We start from the raw sequence: 6,000 nt of genomic DNA on the forward strand, positions 1-6,000 counted from the left end.
GCCTGTTGACGTGTGTCGCTCACATTTATTGTAACTTTTTTCTTCACGTGTGAAACTGTAAACAGACTACTTCCTCCTACAGACGCTGTGAGGAGGTTCCTGTTTGACGCTGACTGCAGCGACACCTGTGGCTGGAACTGGTAGTGTTTTCTAGGATAAAGACTCCATTTCCCATGAGCACCGTCACCCACTGTCCTAAAATGTGCTCTTTGTTTTGGAGAGCAGATCTTCTTTTCTTCGCTCCAGACAACTTTTCCCAGCATGCAAAGCGGCAGGTGATGAACCTATTAGCAGCTCCTTATCACTCTGCTCAGCAGCGTTCAGCAGCGTTCAGCCGTCTTCACGCAAACTCCTGTAACTGTCAGGACGAGCTGTACGTGCCAAAGCAGAAACTGTTTCCTGCCACATCCTGAGAACAGTCCTGAGGGACGCTGGAGGAGCTGACGGGAAATGAAACAGGAAATATTCACGGAAAGTGGTAAGAGAGGAGGAAGAGCGACATGAAGCAGGATGGATGAAAACGGCTGAGGATGGAGGAAGATGTCATCAACGCTCTCACAGAGAAAAATCCTCCAGCTCATAATCAAACAGCATCACAGTGTGTGTCTGCTGCGTGAAACCCTGAGAGGCCGTCTGGGACGACGTAAACACAACTCGTGGTTGTTTGTCCCTCCGTCCCTCCGTCCCTCCGTCCCTCCGTCCCTACGTCCCAACGTCCCTCCGTCCCTCCGTCCCTACGTCCCTCCGTCCCTACGTCCCTACGTCCCTCCGTCCGTCAGGCCTCGTCTCTTGTTCCCAGAGACTCCAACATCAACATCTTCACTTCCTGTTGTTGAGCAACTCCACCAACCACCGGACAGAGTTAAAGAGAGCATGGCTGGCATGCTCCAAAACACACACACACACACACACACACACACACACACACACACACACACACACACACACACACACACACACACACACACACACACACCTCCCACTTCTCCACTGTGATGTTATGCAGAGATAAACACTGTGAGAGTTTTTTTTAAAGTTTCCACTGTTCCCTATAAATGTGTTGCTTTATCACACACACACACACACACACACACACACACACACACACACACACACACACACACACACACACAGATTTGTGCACGTGCACTCACACGTGCACACACCTTGTCTGGAAGCTTTCCAGCTGAAGTGAAGCTTGAGTTAAATGTTTGTTTGTCTTGAAGTTCGACCATTTAGGTTCCCAGGATCACACACACACACACACACACACACACACACACACACACACACACACACACACACACAGCCCCTCAGCCTCTAAATGACCATGAACCCTGACCTTTGACCTCTGACCTCTGAGCCTCTAAGGAGAGTTTAGGATCTGGTGGATCACATGTTCTCTGATGATCTATGACGCTGTTTTGAAGCCGTCTGTGACAGACTGAAGCTGATCCTGAGAAACTTTCACTTTGATATATTTTCCTGTTCATAACCATGATTAAAATGAGATTATCAGTGAAAAGATCGACTTTCACATTTATTTCTCAGGTTTTTTTGATGAGCAGACAACAGTTAACAGTTCGTAGACTTAAAGTCTCCATGACAACACCACCAGCTGATGAAGTTTATCAGAGAGAAGAGAGATCTGTGTTTTTCTCTGCTGAAAACGATTTCTGTGATTAATGTTGTAGTGATGGTGGACACTGGAGCCTAACTGTCAGACAGAAAAAGGACAGAAGAGCAGAAGAAAGAGAAACAGGAGAGAGATAGAGCACAAGCTAAAGGCTAACAGAGGAGCTAAAGTCTAACACATGAGCTAATGATTAAAACACATGCTAAAGGCTAAAACATAAGCTAAAGACAAGCTAAAAACTAACACAGAAGCTAAAGGCTAACACACAAGCTAAAGTCAAGCTAAAGGCTAACACACAGGCTAAAGGCTTCAACATGAGCTGAAGACTGAACACATGCCAAAAGCTAAAATATGAGCAGGAGGCTAAAACATGAGCAGGAGGCTAAAACACATGCTAAAGGCTAAAACATGAGCTGAAGACTGAAACACATGCTAAAAGCTAAAACATCAGCTAAAGTCTGACACACAAGCTTAAGTCAAGCTAAAGGCTATCACACAAGCGAAACACTAAAATATGAGAGGGAGGCTAAAACACATGCTAAAGGCTAAAACATGAGCTGAAGGCTGAAACACATGCTAAAGGCTAAAACATGAGCTAAAGGCTAAAACACATTCTAAAAGCTGAAGTGGGGGCTAAAGGTTTAAACATGAGCTGAAGGCTAAAACACATGCTAAAGGTTTAAACATGAGCTGAAGGCTAAAACACATGCTAAAGGTTTAAACATGAGCTGAAGGCTAAAACACATGCTAAAGGCTAAAATACAGGCTCAAGGCTAAAACACAAGCTAAAGTCTTTAATGTTTGCTAACTGTCAGGCTAAATGATGAGCTAAAGGCTATGGCTATAGGAAAATCTCAAGACTTTAACACATACTACCAACAGCCAGTCCATTTCTCAAACCCTGACGCTGTCACATGATCCATATTCCCTCTCTCCCTAAAAACCTGATCCCTAACGCGGGCACGCCGAGAACAGGCTGCTGGTCCAGACTCAGAGATAAGACGAGAGGGACCATCCGGACACGCCCCTTCCTGTCTTTCTCTGACTCTGTCTATTTCTGTGTGTTTGTTCCAGGCGGGCAGGGACTCTGACCCTCCAGGCGACCCCGCAGCGAGGAGAGAGGGAGGGAGAGGAGCAGGGAGGAGGAGGAGAGGATTGTGGGAACGGAAGGAGGCCCATGAGGCGGGAAGATCAGCTGGAGGAGGATCTGTTCATGGAGTTTAGACTGAGTTTAGTCAAACCTGGGATCAAACGTTGGTGGATGAAGGTGTCACCTACACCTCAGGGTTTGACCTTCAGTTTGACCTCCTCTGCTCCCTCTGTTTCCTCTCCATCCTCTGTTTCCTGACTCCTTCACAGTCTCAGCGCGGCGTCGTGTTTATTTCTCCTGTTAATTGAAGCTCGTTGTGTAACTCCTGCTCTTCTTCTTCTTCTGTGGTTTCTGGATCCAGGTCGGGACACGTTTATGCAACGTCTCTGCAGCCTGGGAAACAAAAACAGGAGTGTGTGTGCTCAGGGTGAAGTGTTTGTGCTCACAGCTCCGTATTTTGAAGCTTGAACGACACATTTATGGCGTCCTGTGTTATTCTGCCCCTGCGCTCCTCTTACATCACTCATTGTTTTGCTTTCCAGCCTCCAGCGCTCTGACTCCCTGACTCCCTGCTCCTCTCTGACTCTCTGACTCCCTGCTCCTCTCTGCTCCTCTCTGACTCTCTGACTCCCTGCTCCTCTCTGACCCCCTGACTCCCTGCTCCTCTCTGCTCCTCTCTGACTCCCTGCTCCTCTCTGACTCCCTGCTCCTCTCTGACTCCCTGCTCCTCTCTGACTCTCTGACTCCCTGCTCCTCCCTGACTCCCTGCTCCTCTCTGACTCCCTGCTCCTCTCTGACTCCCTGCTCCTCTCTGGAAAAAACTCTCAGCTGCTTTGTTTACGATCTCCAAATGACGGCTGATGATCTGACTGGATTTACAGGAGGTTTCCTTTGTGGTGTAAAGATAAACTCTCAGATTGACGTGAGGACATTTTTAAGACCTTTCTCGGCGTCCTCCAGGAGTGTGACGGCTGCAGGTCAAAGGTCAGCAGGAGGAAGCTCCATGTTGTGGGATGAGTCAGGCCTCAGTCGTCCTCTGAGTCACAGAAACAGCTGGAAACGTCTCTGTGAGCTCATCTGATCAGAAATCCTCCTCCTCCTCCTCCTCCTCGTGGTTTTTATTCACCAAACGGCTCGTTAAACTGTTTTTCCTCCTTTCAGCTGAATTTCTGCTTTTCCTGACGCTCTTTTCTCCTCCTCCTCCTCCTCCTCCTTCCTCTCCGCTCTGCAGTTTGCTTCAATCAGAGCAAACTAAATGGAAACACATGACGGCTCGTTTACGCACAGATTCCCAGAATTCTTTGCTATGAGGTCACTCAGCGTCTCAGTTGTGAGTCGGACGTGACTTTCACTGCTCGGAAATGGAAATGTAACCCCATGCTAACCACGCTAACCACGCTAACCACGCTAACCACGCTAACCACACTCAGCACGCTCAGCACGCTGGGTCTGGATGTTGAGGGTCAGAACAGACCACTTTAAGGTGATCTGCCTAAACCCAGAGGACCAGAGTCTGAGTCCAGATCCCGTTGGACCCCCTTTGTAAGTCCAGACTGTCCAAACTTTCTTAAAGAGTTTCATCAAAGTGAAGTTTTATGACTGTTTCTGTAAAATCAGCCCCACAGTGAGCTCAACCCTCATTGGTCCATCGTCACAGACTGATGACATCACAGCTCACCTGTCCTTCAGGTGTCTCTGATCCAGATGATCAGTGCTCATCATCAGCAAACTCTGCCTCTCCATCAGGGGGCGCTGTGGGGAAACATGTCAGGATGGTTTTATGACAGGATCAGGATCTGGATCAGGATCAGGATTTGGTTTTTAAGACTATTTGACCTCCAAACATTCCTGATTTTTCTTTCTGACCCTCCAGTTTTCGTCCGTCCTGATTCGTCTCTGATCTTTAGCTTCGTCTCGTTTCCTCTGACGTGTTTCTGAACTCACGTCCCGATCGATCCGCTCGTTTCCAGACGTCAGCTGAAGAGTCGTAGAGTTCTTGTCAGGGGTTGTTTTGTAAATATTACTTGTTACACTCTGTTTTGTTGTTTTGTTTGTGCACTTGGCTGAAGAAGTGAATGTCCTGGTGGTCAGGGGGCGGGGCTTAATGAGGTCAAACAGTGGGAGCTGTAATGGAGTCCAGGCTCAGTGTTTTGTCGTTACTCCACCAGCCTGGGTGAAGCCTGTGGCAGCAGACGGAGCATCAGAAATCTGAAGAATGCTTCACCCAGCGTTGGGGCGTAACGGTGGTGCAGCGGGCGGCCCGGTTGCTTCACTGCAGGACGGTTCGTCCCGCCTGAGGCTTTCACTGGACTCTGTTTGTTCCCGCTCAGCCCAGAGATGAGCTCATATGTGTGTGTGTGTGTGTGTGTGTGTGTGTGTGTGTGTGTGTGTGTGTGTGTGTGTGTGTGTGTGTGTGTGTGTGTGTGTGATCTGTCATGGCTCTGCTGTTTAAACTTGCAGCAACAGGTTCCTGAGAATCAGACCTGATGTGGTCCAGGGGAGGAGGTTTGGATCCATCTGGACTCTCTCTTGTGAAACTGGGCGTCTCAGCGGGCTCAGAGCGAGCAGGCGTCTCTCTCCTCCTCCTCCTCCTGTCCCTGTTTGTGTTTCTGTGAGCAGAGACCTCACATTGATCCTGAAACCTGAACCTCCACCCCCCACAGAGTCTCACCGTGTCCCTCTGAGTCCTTCTGCAGAGACCGGTCCCCCTGGAGGTCTCAGCAGGGGGGCTTCACCTGGGGGTCTGGATCCTGGCCGTGGGGCCTGGTGGAGGACGGAGGGAGCCCCGCCCCACGCCGCGATGATTACATCTTGATTTACTTAGGTGATGTCATATCTGTGTGTGTGTGTGTGTGTGTGTGTGTGTGTGTGTGTGTGTGTGTGTGTGTGTGTGTGTGTGTGTGTGTGTTTAAACACGTCTGTCCTTGATGTGTGATATAACCTCGTCTTCCAGAGACAGTGTGGCTCTGCTCTTATCAGGCTCACACATTCCTCTGAGCTCACACACACACACACACACACACACACACACACTCACACACACACACACACACACACACACACACACACACACACACAAACACACACACACACACACACACACACACACACACACACACAGAGTGATGGTGTTCTCTTCATGTTTGTATTTTTAGGTAAAGTTTTGCTAAAATCCTCCTCCTCCACAGCTCCTCCTCCTCATGCTCCTCCTGCTTCTCCTCCTCCTCCTCCCCCTGCAGCCTGTTCCCCTCAGTGATGCTGCTGCAGAAAGTGT

Source organism: Halichoeres trimaculatus, unplaced genomic scaffold, assembly GCF_033239565.1.
Source record: "Halichoeres trimaculatus isolate MK-OKI-2021-1 unplaced genomic scaffold, fHalTri1.1 fHalTri1_scaffold_227, whole genome shotgun sequence".
Lineage (NCBI taxonomy): Eukaryota > Metazoa > Chordata > Actinopteri > Labriformes > Labridae > Halichoeres > Halichoeres trimaculatus.